The sequence below is a fragment of the Salvelinus alpinus genome, chromosome 3, assembly GCF_045679555.1.
Source record: "Salvelinus alpinus chromosome 3, SLU_Salpinus.1, whole genome shotgun sequence".
NCBI lineage: Eukaryota > Metazoa > Chordata > Actinopteri > Salmoniformes > Salmonidae > Salvelinus > Salvelinus alpinus.
This window is the reverse complement of record NC_092088.1, coordinates 100,669,072-100,680,342: the sequence shown is the minus strand read 5'-3', so window position 1 is coordinate 100,680,342 and position 11,271 is coordinate 100,669,072.

Here is an 11,271-nt window from a genome sequence, read left to right as displayed (position 1 = left end):
CCACTGGGACATCTATTATATAGTAACAGAATCTGTCCCTCCCACTGAGACATCTATTATATAGTAAAAGAATCTGTCCCGCCCACTGAGACATCTATTATATAGTAACAGAATCTGTCCCTCCCACTGACAGACATCTATTATATAGTAACAGAATCTGTCCCACCCACTGACAGACATCTATTATATAGTAACAGAATCTGTCCCTCCCACTGAGACATCTATTATATAGTAACAGAATCTGTCCCTCCCACTGACAGACATCTATTATATAGTAACAGAATCTGTCCCTCCCACTGAGACATCTATTATATAGTAACAGAATCTGTCCCTCCCACTGAGACATCTATTATATAGTAACAGAATCTGTCCCTCCCACTGAGGCATCTATTATATAGTAACAGAATCTGTCCCTCCCACTGAGACATCTATTATATAGTAACAGAATCTGTCCCTCCCACTGAGACATCTATTATATAGTAACAGAATCTGTCCCTCCCACTGAGACATCTATTATATAGTAACAGAATCTGTCCCTCCCACTGACAGACATCTATTAGATAGTAACAGAATCTGTCCCTCCCACTGAGACATCTATTATATAGTAACAGAATCTGTCCCTCCCACTGACAGACATCTATTATATAGTAACAGAATCTGTCCCTCCCACCTCCCTGGGTCATGTCAGCCCTCCTTCAGATATCTCTGCCTCTCCCTCTATAATGACCTAATTACCCCTTTCATTACCCTGGTCCTTTACCATTCCTCTGGCTCCATTATAGAACTATAAAGGGAGGTGTTTCTGTCTCACTATCTACTATCTTACCATGATGCTAATATCACTAGTAGCCAGCACTTAAGACACAAAAGGGGGGGAAGAACAGGAGCCAACAGGAGAAGAGAAGCCAACAGGAGAACAGAAGCCAACAGGAGAACAGAAGCCATCAGGAGAACAGAAGCCATCAGGAGAACAGAAGCCAACAGGAGAACAGAAGCCAACAGGAGAACAGGAGCCATCAGGAGAACAGGAGCCATCAGGAGAACAGGAGCCAACAGGAGAACAGAAGCCATCAGGAGCCAACAGGAGAACAGAAGCCATCAGGAGAACAGGAGAACAGAAGCCATCAGGAGAACAGGAGCCATCAGGAGAACAGGAGCCATCAGGAGAACAAGAGCCATCAGGAGAACAAGAGCCAACAGGAGAACAGAAGCCAACAGGAGAACAGAAGCCATCAGGAGAACAGGAGCCATCAGGAGAACAAGAGCCATCAGGAGAACAAGAGCCAACAGGAGAACAGAAGCCAACAGGAGAACAGAAGCCATCAGGAGAACAGAAGCCATCAGGAGAACAGGAGCCATCAGGAGAAGAGGAGCCATCAGGAGAACAGAAACCAACAGGAGAACAGAAGCCAACAGGAGAACAGGAGCCATCAGGAGAACAGGAACCAACAGGAGAACAGGAGCCATCGGGAGAACAGGAGCCAACAGGAGAACAGAAGCCAACAGGAGAACAGGAGCCAACAGGAGCCATCAGGAGAACAGAAGACATCAGGAGAACAGAAACAAACAGGAGAACAGAAAACAACAGGAGAACAGAAACCAACAGGAGAACAGAAGCCATCAGGAGAACAGAAGCCAACAGGAGAACAGAAGCCAACAGGAGAACAGAAGCCATCAGGAGAACAGAAGCCATCAGGAGAACAGAAACCAACAGGAGAACAGAAGCCAACAGGAGAACAGAAGCCATCAGGAGAACAGAAGCCAACAGGAGAACAGAAGCCAACAGGAGAACGGAAGCCAACAGGAGAACAGAAGCCATCAGGAGAACAGAAAACAACAGGAGAACAGAAGCCAACAGGAGAACAGAAGCCATCAGGAGAACAGAAGCCAACAGGAGAACAGAAGCCATCAGGAGAACAGAAAACAACAGGAGAACAGAAGCCAACAGGAGAACAGAAGCCATCAGGAGAACAGAAGCCAACAGGAGAACGGAAGCCAACAGGAGAACGGAAGCCAACAGGAGAACAGAAGCCATCAGGAGAACAGAAGCCATCAGGAGAACAGAAACCAACAGGAGAACAGAAACCAACAGGAGAACAGAAGCCAACAGGAGAACAGAAGCCATCAGGAGAACAGAAGCCATCAGGAGCCAACAGGAGAACAGAAGCCAACAGGAGAACAGAAGCCATCAGGAGAACAGAAGCCAACAGGAGAACAGAAGCCATCAGGAGAACAGAAGCCATCAGGAGAACAGAAGCCAACAGGAGTCAACAGGAGAACAGAAGCCAACGGGAGAACAGAAGCCATCAGGAGCCAACAGGAGAACAGAAGCCAACAGGAGAACAGAAACCAACAGGAGAACAGAAGCCAACAGGAGAACAGAAGCCAACAGGAGAACAGAAGCCAACAGGAGAACAGAAGCCATCAGGAGAACAGAAGCCAACAGGAGAACAGGAGCCATCAGGAGAACAGGAGCCATCAGGAGCCAACAGTAGCCAACATGAGAACAGAAGCCATCAGGAGAACAGGAGAACAGAAGCCATCAGGAGAACAGAAGCCATCAGGAGAACAGGAGCCATCAGGAGAACAGAAGCCAACAGGAGAACAGGAGCCATCAGGAGAACAGGAGCCATCAGGAGCCAACAGTAGCCAACATGAGAACAGAAGCCATCAGGAGAACAGGAGAACAGAAGCCATCAGGAGAACAGAAGCCATCAGGAGAACAGGAGCCATCAGGAGAACAGGAGCCAACAGGAGAACAGAAACCAACAGGAGAACAGAAACCAACAGGAGAACAGAAACCAACAGGAGAACAGGAGCCATCAGGAGAACATAAGCCATCAGGAGAACAGAAGCCAACAGGAGAACAGAAGCCAACAGGAGAACAGGAGCCATCAGGAGAACAGAAGCCATCAGGAGAACAGAAGCCATCAGGAGAACAGAAGCCATCAGGAGAACAGAAGCCAACAGGAGAACAGAAGCCATCAGGAGAACAGGAGCCAACAGGAGAACAGGAGCCAACAGGAGAACAGAAACCAACAGGAGAACAGAAACCAACAGGAGAACAGAAGCCATCAGAAGAACAGAAGCCATCAGGAGAACTGAAGCCATCAGGAGAACGGGAGCCAACAGGAGAACAGGAGCCAACAGGAGAACAGAAGCCATCAGGAGAACAGGAGCCAACAGGAGAACAGAAGCCAACAGGAGAACAGAAACCAACAGGAGAACAGAAGCCAACAGGAGAACAGGAGCCATCAGGAGAACAGGAGCCAACAGGAGAACAGAAGCAAACAGGAGAACAGAAACCAACAGGAGAACAGAAACCAACAGGAGAACAGAAGCCATCAGGAGAACAGGAGCCAACAGGAGAACAGAAACCAACAGGAGAACAGGAGCCATCAGGAGAACAGAAACCAACAGGAGAACAGGAGCCATCAGGAGAACAGGAGCCATCAGGAGAACAGAAGCCAACAGGAGAACAGAAGCCATCAGGAGAACAGAAGCCATCAGGAGAACAGGAGCCATCAGGAGAACAGGAGCCATCAGGAAAACAGGAGCCATCAGGAGAACAGAAGCCAACAGGAGAACAGAAGCCATCAGGAGAACAGGAGCCATCAGGAGAACAGGAGCCAACAGGAGAACAGAAGCCAACAGGAGAACGGAAACCAACAGGAGAACGGAAACCAACAGGAGAACGGAAGCCATCAGGAGAACAGGAGCCAACAGAAACCATCAGGAGAACAGAACCCATCGGGGCAGTCTGCCTGCCTGCTGGAGGATGGCAGGGGGGATCCCATAGAGGACCGTCTGTCTCTTCCAGGTAATAGGGGAGGGAGAACATGTCCAGAGGCCACAAGCCCCGGGGTCTGTATTCATTAAGCGTCTCAGAAAAGGAATGCTGCTTTAGGATCAGCTCCCCTACCATTTTATTGATTATAATTTAAATTGCAACTCTGATCCTATATCACAACTCCTACTCTGATTTGATCTAATTTGATCAATACAGGCCCTGATTACCTAGGATGGGTCACCTAGGAGGTCTAGACAGTAGCAGCAGTAGAGGGAGCAGGTCCTGTGACATGTCTGAGGGGAGAGGGGAGGGGCCGACCAGCCATCTGGTTTTTCGGTCGAATGCCAGATGGGCTGGTCCATTTTTAGCTCTGTGGGCCTGTCTAACTAGTTTTTTTTTGCTGCAAAATTATAATTATCTGGTTAGTAATGGGGGCCTCAAAGAATAAAACGGGCCGGTGTGAGGTCCTCGTGGAAAGAAATTGGCCGTTCTGAGGGCCTCGAGAAACAAAATGGGCCAGTCTGTTATAAATGCCAGAGACGATTTCTGGTCCCAGTCCGACCCCCAGGTCATCTGCATATGGATGGGCTGCCCAGACGCCTCCTCAAACACCAAATGGCTCTATTTGAATATGATTAGACAGTAATGACTTCAGGCCATGGAGATAATGTGGCAGAGCAGACCAGACACAGCTCAGTGTATATCCACATCAGGCTGGACTTTATTCACACAGTGTGGGAACCAGACAGGGAGGTGAATCAGGCGGTTTCTCGTCATCCATCTGCCACCTGTAGCTGGTCTCATAGCTGTATCTGATCCATAGTATTGATAAAGACTGTATCATAGCTGTATCTGATCTATAGTATTGATAAAGACTGTCTCATAGCTGTATCTGATCTATAGTATTGATAAAGGCTGTATCTGGTCTATAGTATTGATAAAGGCTGTATCTGGTCTATAGTATTGATAAAGGCTGTATCTGATCTATAGTATTGATAAAGGCTGTATCTGGTCTATAGTATTGATAAAGACTGTATCTGATCTATAGTATTGATAAAGGCTGTCTCATAGCTGTATCTGATCTATAGTATTGATAAAGACTGTATCATAGCTGTATCTGATCTATAGTATTGATAAAGGCTGTCTCATAGCTGTATCTGATCTATAGTATTGATAAAGACTGTATCTGATCTATAGTATTGATAAAGACTGTATCATAGCTGTATCTGGTCCATAGTATTGATAAAGACGGTCTCATAGCTGTATCTGGTCCATAGTATTGATAAAGACTGTCTCATAGCTGTATCTGATCTATAGTATTGATAAAGGCTGTATCTGATCTATAGTATTGATAAAGACTGTATCATAGCTGTATCTGGTCCATAGTATTGATAAAGGCTGTCTCATAGCTGTATCTGATCTATAGTATTGATAAAGACTGTCTCATAGCTGTATCTGGTCCATAGTATTGATAAAGACTGTATCATAGCTGTATCTGATCTATAGTATTGATAAAGACTGTATCATAGCTGTATCTGGTCCATAGTATTGATAAAGACTGTATCATAGCTGTATCTGGTCTATAGTATTGGTAAAGGCTGTCTCATAGCTGTATCTGGTCCATAGTATTGATAAAGACTGTATCATAGCTGTATCTGGTCTATAGTATTGGTAAAGGCTGTATCTGATCTATAGTATTGATAAAGACTGTATCATAGCTGTATCTGGTCTATAGTATTGATAAAGGCTGTCTCATAGCTGTATCTGATCTCACAGTACTGTAGAGGAAAGGGGGAGAATGCTTTGGCAGCTGTGGCTCATTTTACCAGTAGAGCCGGCTCATGCACAAGACCTAAAGATGATGAACACTCCATAACACCACAGCTGTTGATAATGGAGGAGACTCCATAACACCACAGCTGTTGATAATGGAGGAGACTCCATAACACCACAGCTGTTGATAATGGAGGAGACTCCATAACACCACAGCTGTTGATAATGGAGGAGACTCCATAACACCACAGCTGTTGATAATGGAGGAGACTCCATAACACCACAGCTGTTGATAATGGATGAGACTCCATAACACCACAGCTGTTGATAATGGAGGAGACTCCATAACACCACAGCTGTTGATAATGGAGGAGACTCCATAACACCACAGCTGTTGATAATGGAGGAGACTCCATAACACCACAGCTGTTGATAATGGAGGAGACTCCATAACACCACAGCTGTTGATAATGGATGAGACTCCATAACACCACAGCTGTTGATAATGGAGAAGAGACAATTGGTTGTTTTCTTCATGATGTTGAAAGGGCCAGATACATTGAGACAAACTGAGACACACTGGAACACACTGGGACACACTGAGACACACTGGGACACACTGAGGCACACTGAGACACACTGAGACACACTGCCCTGTTCACATGGCAACACTGGGAAATGCAGACAGTGCTATACACACACACACACACATTTATTCTGAAAGCTTGGGTGGCTAAGATTCTAAATATGTTCATTACAAATAAATTTGAAACTTGAAACAAGCTGTATTACAAGAGAGAATCACAGATAGGACTACCCAGTGGGGGTATGGGATGATACAAGCCTAACTACCCAGTGGGGGTATGGGATGATACAAGCCTAACTACCCAGTGGGGGTATGGGACGATACAAGCCTAACTACCCAGTGGGGGTATGGGATGATACAAGCCTAACTACCCAGTGGGGGTATGGGATGATACAAGCCTAACTACCCAGTGGGGGTATGGGATGATACAAGCCTAACTACCCAGTGGGGGTATGGGATGATACAAGCCTAACTACCCAGTGGGGGTATGGGATGATACAAGCCTAACTACCCAGTGGGGGTATGGGATGATACAAGCCTAACTACCCAGTGGGGGTATGGGATGATACAAGCCTAACTACCCAGTGGGGGTATGGGATGATACAAGCCTAACTACCCAGTGGGGGTATGGGATGATACAAGCCTAACTACCCAGTGGGGGTATGGGATGATACAAGCCTAACTACCCAGTGGGGGTATGGGATGATACAAGCCTAACTACCCAGTGGGGGTATGGGATGATACAAGCCTAACTACCCAGTGGGGGTATGGGATGATACAAGCCTAACTACCCAGTGGGGGTATGGGATGATACAAGCCTAACTACCCAGTGGGGGTATGGGATGATACAAGCCTAACTACCCAGGGGGGGTATGGGACGATACAAGCCTAACTACCCAGTGGGGGTATGGGATGATACAAGCCTAACTACCCAGTGGGGGTATGGGATAATACAAGCCTAACTACCCAGTGGGGGTATGGGATGATACAAGCCTAACTACCCAGTGGGGGTATGGGATGATACAAGCCTAACTACCCAGTGGGGGTATGGGATGATACAAGCCTAACTACCCAGGGGGGGTATGGGACGATACAAGCCTAACTACCCAGTGGGGGTATGGGATGATACAAGCCTAACTACCCAGTGGGGGTATGGGATGATACAAGCCTAACTACCCAGTGGGGGTATGGGATGATACAAGCCTAACTACCCAGTGGGGGTATGGGATGATACAAGCCTAACTACCCAGTGGGGGTATGGGATGATACAAGCCTAACTACCCAGTGGGGGTATGGGATGATACAAGCCTAACTACCCAGTGGGGGTATGGGATGATACAAGCCTAACTACCCAGTGGGGGTATGGGACGATACAAGCCTAACTACCCAGTGGGGGTATGGGATGATACAAGCCTAACTACCCAGTGGGGGTATGGGATGATACAAGCCTAACTACCCAGTGGGGGTATGGGACGATACAAGCCTAACTACCCAGTGGGGGAATGGGATGATACAAGCCTAACTACCCAGTGGGGGTATGGGACGATACAAGCCTAACTACCCAGGGGGGTATGGGATGATACAAGCCTAACTACCCAGTGGGGGTATGGGACGATACAAGCCTAACTACCCAGTGGGGGTATGGGATGATACAAGCCTAACTACCCAGTGGGGGTATGGGACGATACAAGCCTAACTACCCAGTGGGGGTATGGGATGATACAAGCCTAACTACCCAGTGGGGGTATGGGATGATACAAGCCTAACTACCCAGTGGGGGTATGGGACGATACAAGCCTAACTACCCAGTGGGGGTATGGGACGATACAGGCCTAACTACCCAGTGGGGGTATGGGACGATACAAGCCTAACTACCCAGTGGGGGTATGGGACGATCCAAACCGAACTACCCAGTGGGTGGAAGCGGGTAGAGGGTGGACGGGGCGTGTCTCAGCCAGGCAGGGCAACATCTAACATCAGGTCGTCTGTTGCCTCCTATCCAATAAATATAATGAGTCTGAATCAGAGAGTTGTGCTGTTTTAATGGTGTGTAATGGTATGCAGCCTGACAGGCTAATAGCCCAGGCTCTGTGGTCTTTCTCATTACAACGGCCTGCTTCCCAAATGGGACACTGTAAAGTCCTCTGTAAAGTGCACTACTTTTGACCAGGGCCCATGCTGAGCTGATGCTGAGCTGAGACCTTGGTTTGTCTGCACACTGTAGTAGTTAGCTAACCCTCCCTCTCTCCCTCTGCAATCATCTGAGCTACATATTACTGTCTGTCTGAACCTCAGTTTAATGAAGAGGGCAATCATAAGGCGTTTAAATTTAATGAAACCTGCAGCCATCTGCTGTAAAGCGTGATGGGGGTCGTCCCTGGAGATGAAGCCATCATTTTAGAGAAGAGGAGGATACCCAATTTAGGTTGTAGGACCTGTTATAGATGAATAATACAAAGTCATTGGAATTCATCCTCGGAAGAAAATCACCTATATATATATATATATATATATATATATATATATATATATACAGTGGGGAGAACAAGTATTTGATACACTGCCGATTTTGCAGGTTTTACTACTTACAAAGCATGTAGAGGTCTGTAATTTTTATCATAGGTACACTTCAACTGTGAGAGACGGAATCTAAAACAAAAATCCAGAAAATCACATTGTATGATTTTTAAGTAATTAATTTGCATTTTATTGCATGACATAAGTATTTGATACATCAGAAAAGCAGAACTTCATATTTGGTACAGAAACCTTTGTTTGCAATTACAGAGATCATACGTTTCCTGTAGTTCTTGACCAGGTTTGCACACACTGCAGCAGGGTTTTTTGGCCCACTCCTCCATACAGACCTTCTCCAGATCCTTTAGGTTTCGGGGCTGTCGCTGGGCAATACGGACTTTCAGCTCCCTCCAAAGATTTTCTATTGGGTTCAGGTCTGGAGACTGGCTAGGCCACGCCACTCCAGGACTCTCGAGATGCTTCTTACGGAGCAACTCCTTAGTTGCCCTGGCTGTATGTTTCGGGTCGTTGTCATGCTGGAAGACCCAGTCACGACCCATCTTCAATGCTCTTACTGAGGGAAGGAGGTTGTTGGCCAAGATCTCGCGATACATGGCCCCATCCATCCTGCCCTCAATACGGTGCAGTCGTCCTGTCCCCTTTGCAGAAAAGCATCCCCAGAGAATGATGTTTCTACCTCCATGCTTCACGGTTGGGATGGTGTTCTTGGGGTTGTACTCATCCTTCCTCTTCCTCCAAACAGGGCGAGTGGAGTTTAGACCAAAAAGCTCTATTTTTGTCTCATCAGACCACATGACCTTCTCCCATTCCTCCTCTGGATCATCCAGATGGTCATTGGCAAACTTCAGACGGGCCTGGACATGCGCTGGCTTGAGCAGGGGGACCTTGCATGCGCTGCAGGATTTTAATCCATGATGGCGTAGTGTGTTACTAATGGTTTTCTTTGAGACTGTGGTCCCAGCTCTCTTCAGGTCATTGACCAGGTCCTGCCGTGTAGTTCTGGGCTGATCCCTCACCTTCCTCATGATCATTGATGCCCCACGAGGTGAGATCTTGCATGGAGCCCCAGACCGAGGGTGATTGACCGTCATCTTGAACTTCCATCTTCTAATAATTGCGCCAACAGTTGTTGCCTTCTCACCAAGCTGCTTGCCTATTGTCCTGTAGCCCATCCCAGCCTTGTGCAGGTCTACAATTTTATCCCTGATGTCCTTACACAGCTCTCTGGTCTTGGCCATTGTGGAGAGGTTGGAGTCTGTTTGATTGAGTGTGTGGACAGGTGTCTTTTATACAGGTATTGAGTTCAAACAGGTGCAGTTAATACAGGTAATGAGTGGAGAACAGGAGGGCTTCTTAAAGAAAAACTAACAGGTCTGTGAGAGCCGGAATTCTTACTGGTTGGTAGGTGATCAAATACTTATGTCATGCAATAAAATGCAAATTAATTACTTAAAAATCATACAATGTGATTTTCTGGATTTTTGTTTTAGATTCCGTCTCTCACAGTTGAAGTGTACCTATGATAAAAATTACAGACCTCTACATGCTTTGTAAGTAGGAAAACCTGCAAAATCAGCAGTGTATCAAATACTTGTTCTCCCCACTGTATATTATATATAACTTTGATATTAGGGCTGCAACTTCAAAAACTGTTTTATCCGTTTAAGATCACGATCTTTCAGAAATGCTGTGCAGAAGTTTAATCGTTCATCTTTACAATGTTAAGACGAGAATAAAGGACAAGGGAGGCTGGTGTGTTGAAAGCATGTTCATAATGTGGGAGGCAGCTGCTTCTGCTGCTGCCACTGCTGGTTGATGTAATAATGCTGGGATTGTATTGTAACGGCACGACTCTGGATAGAGCAGTGAGGATAGAGGTTAGAGTAGACTTATCAGGTTCACTGTGTTGATTCTGACTAGAAGCCAAGCTCATGCCAGATCTGGGCACTGAGAAGCTGTTGGGGCTGTTCTAGACATTATTGCGTGAGACAGAATAAACCTGTCTCTCGCAGACAATGCCTCGTTTATCAAGAAGCTTCGTATCGTATAACCAGAAATCTTCTGACAGACAAAGCCATGGAGGCTATGATTATGACTGACTGGAGAACAGGGTTAGAGTCTGAAGAACAGGGTTAGAAGTACAAACTAAAGCTTGGAAATATGTGAACAACAGCCAATTTTCTGAGTACAACTAAGTAAAGGTTGTCATTAGCTACTTGATCTTGTGGCACTTCGTTGCATTTCTGGCAGCTATAGTCACGTAAAACGGATTCTAAAAGTAGGGAAATTAGGGAACTGTACAAACGTTAAATTAAACAGTGAGTGTATGAGTTCATGTTAAGGGTAAGGGTCAACTGTATGACATTTTCAGTTTGGCCTACAGATGAAAACTCCCCACTGTCACCGTTTTTTTTGTTCTGCCTGTCGTGGTTCCCTCTGTGAAGGACGAAGTACAGACACTTGCAGGTCAGGTGTAGAGACTGCGGCTTTCAGCTTGTTTACAGTCAACATGTTCCGTTAGGCTCTGGGATATCCACATGTGGGACAGGTGCATGGGACAGCCGTCACCTCACCTTCCTGTGGT